The sequence below is a fragment of the Thalassophryne amazonica genome, chromosome 21, assembly GCF_902500255.1.
Source record: "Thalassophryne amazonica chromosome 21, fThaAma1.1, whole genome shotgun sequence".
In the NCBI taxonomy this organism is placed as follows: Eukaryota; Metazoa; Chordata; class Actinopteri; order Batrachoidiformes; family Batrachoididae; genus Thalassophryne; species Thalassophryne amazonica.
The window spans coordinates 28,671,051-28,680,668 of record NC_047123.1 but is presented as its reverse complement, the minus strand read 5'-3'; positions in this window follow the sequence as shown (position 1 = coordinate 28,680,668).

The following is a 9,618-nucleotide window of genomic DNA, read 5'->3' as shown; positions in this document are numbered from 1 at the left end:
TCTTGCGACATCTGTGGCATTGTGCTGTGTGATAAAACTGCACCTTTCAGAGTGGCCTTTTATTGTGGGCAGTCTAAGGCACACCTGTGCACTAATCATGGTGTCTAATCAGCATCTTGGTATGGCACACCTGTGAGGTGGGATGGATTATCTCAGCAAAGGAGAAGTGCTCACTATCACAGATTTAGACTGGTTTGTGAACAATATTTGAGGGAAATGGTGATATTGTGTATGTGGAAAAAGTTTTAGATCTTTGAGTTCATCTCATACAAAATGGGAGCAAAACCAAAAGTGTTGCATTTATATTTGTGTTGAGTGTAATTAAAAATATTTACTAAAATATAGACTAAGTATTTTTATTTTTTATTCACTTGAAATGCAATTTCAAGTGAATTTATCCACAGGGTTGACATTCATTTTTGTGACAGTTCCATAACTCCATCCCTGCAAATATAATTACAGTTTTCTGGAAGTTGACACACACACACACACACACACACACACACACACGTATAAATTATGCTAAACAGACTTCATATTAGCAGGTTGAAGAAAACTGGCGTGAAGAGATGATTGAGCTGCCAATCTCCCACCAGATGGTATTCAGAGTGACATCAGTGATCACATAAATATAACTCATTAGATTGTCAAAAAAAACAAAAAAAAAACAGAAAATTTTAAACGAGAGCGAGAGAGAGAGAGAGCTCATTTGCATACAGCTGAATGGCTCCGTCCCGCACATTACACCCGCAGAGGGCGAGAGACGGACACGCGCCTCAACAATAGAAGGCACGCCACCTGGAACCTGGAAAACGCACGGGTGGGCACGCAGGCGCGCACGACACCCACATGACCAATTCTGCGCCAAAAATCAACCAGTTAGAACACGTGTTTTACGCGCGCGGTCGTGCGTAAAAGTGGAGTGAAAAGGCGCCTTTTTCCTTGATGCGCGCTGGAGCCTTCTTTTGGCTTTTACGCACGTGGGTGCGCGCCGTCTCGTGCTGTTGTTATCCTCCTAAGGGAGAAGTGCGTGTGACCCCACGGAGAGGAAACGACGCGCACGACCGTGACGCTGAATTAAAGGCTAATTAGGCGAGTAATTGAGTGGAACCAAGGGGCAAAGGGATTGGACAGGAATGACTTCCTGCTCTCCATTCTTAAAGGGTAAAGGGGTCGCACTGTGCCAAATCTGGTTTTATCTGCAGTTTACACCGAAATATGGGCGGGGCTTCGCGTGAAACAGCCCAAAGTCTCTGGACTGCTGGGTAGAAATTCTAATGCTGTGAGAAAAATTTGAGACTGAAACACTTTGTTTTAAATTTATGTGACATAAATCACAGAAGTCCTGCCTCAGGCTCACCACTGTCCACTTAAGGTTGCAAAAACAGATGTTTATCTATCTATCTATCTATCTATCTCTCTCTCTCTCTCTTTCTAATTGCATTTGTTTCAGTTTGCTGTAATTTTTCATTTTTGAAGCAGAGATTCATTTCATGAATCTATTGTTTCAGTTGTTTCACAATCACCACTGTACATTGCAGCGTTTCAACCATTTCAGATCAGTTGTTTTCCTGGTTGATTAAATAACTCAAACCTTTCAGTTTAATTTATTTTCTGAAATTTTTCTCTTTGCATCTTGCGCACTTCAAAATACCAAAGTGACCCTTTTGAACATTTTAACAATGAAACATTTTCTGAAATGCAATTTCATGTAGTGTTTTGAGCTTTTGAACACAATAAATCATTTTCAAAACTAACTGCACATTTGTCATTTTGAGCACTTCAAAACAGTACAGTTTTGTGAAATTATTTTAATTCACTTTAAGGGGTTTGAAGCATTGAATTATTTTCTAAACCACTTAATTTCTTTCATTTTGTATGTTTGTGTAAAAAAACAAAACTTTTGCTGAATCAGTGCTTTTATTTAATGCGTTGCCCAATTCAATCTGATTTGTTTAGTGTTATTTAGCATTTCTAAATGTTGAATTATTTTCTATTGCCCCACACATTTCAAAACACATACATATAGTAGATACATCTTTTTGGGGCATTTCAAAAACATTTTCCAGAATAATTGGTTCATGTACTGTTTCAAGGCTTTCAAAACAGTAAAACACTTTCTAAAGAAGTTGCTTCCTTAACTTTTTTGCATGTGAAACAGTGATTTTATAAAACAGTCTGCTGTTTCAAGTGTTTAAGTACTTAAACATTTTCTGAAGAAATGCTTTTAGTTATTGCTTATGGAATTCAAACAATTGAACCAGCTTTCTTGAATAACTGGTTTACTATTTCAATGTATGTTTTTTAAGCGTGAATCAGTTTCTGAAGCAGGTGTTTCATTTTTGCTGAATTCGAACAATTGAACCAGCTTTCTTGAATAACTGATTTACTGTTTCAATGTCTGTTTTTTTAAGCGTGAATCAGGTTCTGAAGCAGGTGTTTCATTTTTGCTGAATTCAAACAATTGAACCAGCTTTCTTGAATAAGTGATTTACTGTTTCAATGTCTGTTTTTTAAGTGTGAAACAGTTTCTGAAGCAGGTATTTCATTTTTCCTGAATTCGAACAATTGAACCAGCTTTCTTGAATAACTGATTTACTGTTTCAATGTCTGTTTTTTTTTAAGCGTGAATCAGGTTCTGAAGCAGGTGTTTCATTTTTGCTGAATTCGAACAATTGAACCACCTTTCTTGAATAAGTGATTTACTGTTTCAATGTCTGTTTTTTTAAGTGTGAAACAGTTTCTGAAGCAGGTATTTCATTTTTGCTGAATTCGAACAATTGAATCAGCTTTCTTGAATAACTGGTTTACTATTTCAATGTCTGTTTTTTTAAGCGTGAATCAGTTTCTGAAGCAGGTGTTTCATTTTTCCTGAATTCAAACAATTGAACCAGCTTTCTTGAATAAGTGATTTATTGTTTCAATGTCTGTTTTTTAAGTGTGAAACAGTTTCTGAAGCAGGTGTTTCATTTTTGCTGAATTCAAACAACTGAACCAGCTTACTTGAATAACTGGTTTACTGTTTCAATGCCTGTTTTTTAAGCGTGAAACAGTTTCTGAAGCAGGTATTTCATTTTTGCTGAATTCGAACAATTGAACCAGCTTTCTTGAATAACTGATTTACTGTTTCAATGTCTGTTTTTTTTAAGCGTGAATCAGGTTCTGAAGCAGGTGTTTCATTTTTGCTGAATTCAAACAATTGAACCAGCTTTCTTTAATAAGTGATTTACTGTTTCAATGTCTGTTTTTTAAGTGTGAAACAGTTTCTGAAGCAGGTATTTCATTTTTGCTGAATTCGAACAATTGAACCAGCTTTCTTGAATAACTGATTTACTGTTTCAATGTCTGTTTTTTTTAAGCGTGAATCAGGTTCTGAAGCAGGTGTTTCATTTTTGCTGAATTCGAACAATTGAACCAGCTTACTTGAATAACTGGTTTACTGTTTCAATGCCTGTTTTTTAAGCACGAAACAGTTTCTGAAGCAGGTGTTTCATTTTTGCTGAATTCGAACAATTGAACCAGCTTTCTTGAATAACTGATTTACTGTTTCAATGTCTGTTTTTTTAAGCATGAATCAGGTTCTGAAGCAGGTGTTTCATTTTTGTTGAATTCAAACAATTGAACCAGCTTTCTTGAATAAGTGATTTACTATTTCAATGTCTGTTTTTTAAGTGTGAAACAGTTTCTGAAGCAGGTATTTCATTTTTCTGAATTCGAACAATTTAACCAGCTTTCTTGAATAACTGATTTACTGTTTCAATGTCTGTTTTTTTTAAGCGTGAATCAGGTTCTGAAGCAGGTGTTTCATTTTTGCTGAATTCGAACAATTGAACCAGCTTTCTTGAATAACTGATTTACTGTTTCAATGTCTGTTTTTTTAAGCGTGAATCAGGTTCTGAAGCAGGTGTTTCATTTTTGCTGAATTCAAACAATTGAACCAGCTTTCTTGAATAAGTGATTTACTGTTTCAATGTCTGTTTTTTAAGTGTGAAACAGTTTCTGAAGCAGGTATTTCATTTTTGCTGAATTCGAACAATTGAACCAGCTTTCTTGAATAACTAATTTACTGTTTCAATGTCTGTTTTTTTTTAAGCGTGAATCAGGTTCTGAAGCAGGTATTTCATTTTTGCTGAATTCGAACAATTGAACCAGCTTTCTTGAATAACTGATTTACTGTTTCAATGTCTGTTTTTTTAAGCGTGAATCAGGTTCTGAAGCAGGTATTTCATTTTGCTGAATTCGAACAATTGAACCAGCTTACTTGAATAACTGGTTTACTGTTTCAATGCCTGTTTTTTAAGCACGAAACAGTTTCTGAAGCAGGTGTTTCATTTTTGCTGAATTCAAACAATTGAACCAGCTTACTTGAATAACTGTTTTACTGTTTCAATGTCTTTTTTTAAGCACGAAACAGTTTCTGAAGCAGGTGTTTCATTTTTGCTGAATTCGAACAATTGAACCAGCTTACTTGAATAACTGGTTTACTGTTTCAATGCCTGTTTTTTAAGCACGAAACAGTTTCTGAAGCAGGTGTTTCATTTTTGCTGAATTCGAACAATTGAACCAGCTTTCTTGAATAACTGATTTACTGTTTCAATGTCTGTTTTTTTAAGCATGAATCAGGTTCTGAAGCAGGTGTTTCATTTTTGTTGAATTCAAACAATTGAACCAGCTTTCTTGAATAAGTGATTTACTGTTTCAATGTCTGTTTTTTAAGTGTGAAACAGTTTCTGAAGCAGGTATTTCATTTTTCTGAATTCGAACAATTTAACCAGCTTTCTTGAATAACTGATTTACTGTTTCAATGTCTGTTTTTTTTAAGCGTGAATCAGGTTCTGAAGCAGGTGTTTCATTTTTGCTGAATTCGAACAATTGAACCAGCTTTCTTGAATAACTGATTTACTGTTTCAATGTCTGTTTTTTTAAGCGTGAATCAGGTTCTGAAGCAGGTGTTTCATTTTTGCTGAATTCAAACAATTGAACCAGCTTTCTTGAATAAGTGATTTACTGTTTCAATGTCTGTTTTTTAAGTGTGAAACAGTTTCTGAAGCAGGTATTTCATTTTTGCTGAATTCGAACAATTGAACCAGCTTTCTTGAATAACTAATTTACTGTTTCAATGTCTGTTTTTTTTTAAGCGTGAATCAGGTTCTGAAGCAGGTATTTCATTTTTGCTGAATTCGAACAATTGAACCAGCTTTCTTGAATAACTGATTTACTGTTTCAATGTCTGTTTTTTTAAGCGTGAATCAGGTTCTGAAGCAGGTATTTCATTTTTGCTGAATTCGAACAATTGAACCAGCTTACTTGAATAACTGGTTTACTGTTTCAATGCCTGTTTTTTAAGCACGAAACAGTTTCTGAAGCAGGTGTTTCATTTTTGCTGAATTCAAACAATTGAACCAGCTTACTTGAATAACTGTTTTACTGTTTCAATGTCTTTTTTTAAGCACGAAACAGTTTCTGAAGCAGGTGTTTCATTTTTGCTGAATTCGAACAATTGAACCAGCTTACTTGAATAACTGGTTTACTGTTTCAATGCCTGTTTTTTAAGCACGAAACAGTTTCTGAAGCAGGTGTTTCATTTTTGCTGAATTCGAACAATTGAACCAGCTTTCTTGAATAACTGATTTACTGTTTCAATGTCTGTTTTTTTAAGCATGAATCAGGTTCTGAAGCAGGTGTTTCATTTTTGTTGAATTCAAACAATTGAACCAGCTTTCTTGAATAAGTGATTTACTGTTTCAATGTCTGTTTTTTAAGTGTGAAACAGTTTCTGAAGCAGGTATTTCATTTTTCTGAATTCGAACAATTTAACCAGCTTTCTTGAATAACTGATTTACTGTTTCAATGTCTGTTTTTTTTAAGCGTGAATCAGGTTCTGAAGCAGGTGTTTCATTTTTGCTGAATTCGAACAATTGAACCAGCTTTCTTGAATAACTGATTTACTGTTTCAATGTCTGTTTTTTTAAGCGTGAATCAGGTTCTGAAGCAGGTGTTTCATTTTTGCTGAATTCAAACAATTGAATCAGCTTTCTTGAATAACTGGTTTACTATTTCAATGTCTGTTTTTTAAGCGTGAATCAGTTTCTGAAGCAGGTGTTTCATTTTTCCTGAATTCAAACAATTGAACCAGCTTTCTTGAATAAGTGATTTATTGTTTCAATGTCTGTTTTTTAAGTGTGAAACAGTTTCTGAAGCAGGTGTTTCATTTTTGCTGAATTCAAACAATTGAACCAGCTTACTTGAATAACTGGTTTACTGTTTCAATGCCTGTTTTTTAAGCGTGAAACAGTTTCTGAAGCAGGTGTTTCATTTTTGCTGAATTCGAACAATTGAACCAGCTTTCTTGAATAACTGATTTACTGTTTCAATGTCTGTTTTTTTTAAGCGTGAATCAGGTTCTGAAGCAGGTGTTTCATTTTTGCTGAATTCAAACAATTGAACCAGCTTTCTTGAATAAGTGATTTACTGTTTCAATGTCTGTTTTTTTAAGTGTGAAACAGTTTCTGAAGCAGGTATTTCATTTTTGCTGAATTCGAACAATTGAACCAGCTTTCTTGAATAACTGATTTACTGTTTCAATGTCTGTTTTTTTAAGCGTGAATCAGGTTCTGAAGCAGGTGTTTCATTTTTGCTGAATTCAAACAATTGAACCAGCTTTCTTGAATAAGTGATTTACTGTTTCAATGTCTGTTTTTTAAGTGTGAAACAGTTTCTGAAGCAGGTATTTCATTTTTGCTGAATTCGAACAATTGAACCAGCTTTCTTGAATAACTAATTTACTGTTTCAATGTCTGTTTTTTTTTAAGCGTGAATCAGGTTCTGAAGCAGGTATTTCATTTTTGCTGAATTCGAACAATTGAACCAGCTTTCTTGAATAACTGATTTACTGTTTCAATGTCTGTTTTTTTAAGCGTGAATCAGGTTCTGAAGCAGGTATTTCATTTTTGCTGAATTCGAACAATTGAACCAGCTTTCTTGAATAACTGATTTACTGTTTCAATGTCTGTTTTTTTAAGCGTGAATCAGGTTCTGAAGCAGGTGTTTCATTTTTGCTGAATTCAAACAATTGAACCAGCTTTCTTGAATAAGTGATTTACTGTTTCAATGTCTGTTTTTTAAGTGTGAAACAGTTTCTGAAGCAGGTATTTCATTTTTGCTGAATTCGAACAATTGAACCAGCTTTCTTGAATAACTAATTTACTGTTTCAATGTCTGTTTTTTTTTAAGCGTGAATCAGGTTCTGAAGCAGGTATTTCATTTTTGCTGAATTCGAACAATTGAACCAGCTTTCTTGAATAACTGATTTACTGTTTCAATGTCTGTTTTTTTAAGCGTGAATCAGGTTCTGAAGCAGGTATTTCATTTTTGCTGAATTCGAACAATTGAACCAGCTTACTTGAATAACTGGTTTACTGTTTCAATGTCTGTTTTTTTAAGCGTGAATCAGGTTCTGAAGCAGGTGTTTCATTTTGCTGAATTCAAACAATTGAACCAGCTTTCTTGAATAAGTGATTTACTGTTTCAATGTCTGTTTTTTAAGTGTGAAACAGTTTCTGAAGCAGGTATTTCATTTTTGCTGAATTCGAACAATTGAACCAGCTTTCTTGAATAACTAATTTACTGTTTCAATGTCTGTTTTTTTTTAAGCGTGAATCAGGTTCTGAAGCAGGTATTTCATTTTTGCTGAATTCGAACAATTGAACCAGCTTTCTTGAATAACTGATTTACTGTTTCAATGTCTGTTTTTTTAAGCGTGAATCAGGTTCTGAAGCAGGTGTTTCATTTTTGCTGAATTCGAACAATTGAACCAGCTTTCTTGAATAACTGATTTACTGTTTCAATGTCTGTTTTTTTAAGCGTGAATCAGGTTCTGAAGCAGGTGTTTCATTTTTGCTGAATTCAAACAATTGAACCAGCTTTCTTGAATAAGTGATTTACTGTTTCAATGTCTGTTTTTTTAAGTGTGAAACAGTTTCTGAAGCAGGTATTTCATTTTTGCTGAATTCGAACAATTGAACCAGCTTTCTTGAATAACTGATTTACTGTTTCAATGTCTGTTTTTTTAAGCGTGAATCAGGTTCTGAAGCAGGTGTTTCATTTTTGCTGAATTCGAACAATTGAACCAGCTTTCTTGAATAACTGATTTACTGTTTCAATGTCTGTTTTTTTAAGCGTGAATCAGGTTCTGAAGCAGGTATTTCATTTTTGCTGAATTCGAACAATTGAACCAGCTTACTTGAATAACTGGTTTACTGTTTCAATGCCTGTTTTTTAAGCACGAAACAGTTTCTGAAGCAGGTGTTTCATTTTTGCTGAATTCAAACAATTGAACCAGCTTACTTGAATAACTGTTTTACTGTTTCAATGTCTTTTTTTAAGCACGAAACAGTTTCTGAAGCAGGTGTTTCATTTTTGCTGAATTCGAACAATTGAACCAGCTTACTTGAATAACTGGTTTACTGTTTCAATGCCTGTTTTTTAAGCACGAAACAGTTTCTGAAGCAGGTGTTTCATTTTTGCTGAATTCGAACAATTGAACCAGCTTTCTTGAATAACTGATTTACTGTTTCAATGTCTGTTTTTTTAAGCATGAATCAGGTTCTGAAGCAGGTGTTTCATTTTTGTTGAATTCAAACAATTGAACCAGCTTTCTTGAATAAGTGATTTACTGTTTCAATGTCTGTTTTTTAAGTGTGAAACAGTTTCTGAAGCAGGTATTTCATTTTTCTGAATTCGAACAATTTAACCAGCTTTCTTGAATAACTGATTTACTGTTTCAATGTCTGTTTTTTTTAAGCGTGAATCAGGTTCTGAAGCAGGTGTTTCATTTTTGCTGAATTCGAACAATTGAACCAGCTTTCTTGAATAACTGATTTACTGTTTCAATGTCTGTTTTTTTAAGCGTGAATCAGGTTCTGAAGCAGGTGTTTCATTTTTGCTGAATTCAAACAATTGAATCAGCTTTCTTGAATAACTGGTTTACTATTTCAATGTCTGTTTTTTAAGCGTGAATCAGTTTCTGAAGCAGGTGTTTCATTTTTCCTGAATTCAAACAATTGAACCAGCTTTCTTGAATAAGTGATTTATTGTTTCAATGTCTGTTTTTTAAGTGTGAAACAGTTTCTGAAGCAGGTGTTTCATTTTTGCTGAATTCAAACAATTGAACCAGCTTACTTGAATAACTGGTTTACTGTTTCAATGCCTGTTTTTTAAGCGTGAAACAGTTTCTGAAGCAGGTGTTTCATTTTTGCTGAATTCGAACAATTGAACCAGCTTTCTTGAATAACTGATTTACTGTTTCAATGTCTGTTTTTTTTAAGCGTGAATCAGGTTCTGAAGCAGGTGTTTCATTTTTGCTGAATTCAAACAATTGAACCAGCTTTCTTGAATAAGTGATTTACTGTTTCAATGTCTGTTTTTTTAAGTGTGAAACAGTTTCTGAAGCAGGTATTTCATTTTTGCTGAATTCGAACAATTGAACCAGCTTTCTTGAATAACTGATTTACTGTTTCAATGTCTGTTTTTTTAAGCGTGAATCAGGTTCTGAAGCAGGTGTTTCATTTTTGCTGAATTCAAACAATTGAACCAGCTTTCTTGAATAAGTGATTTACT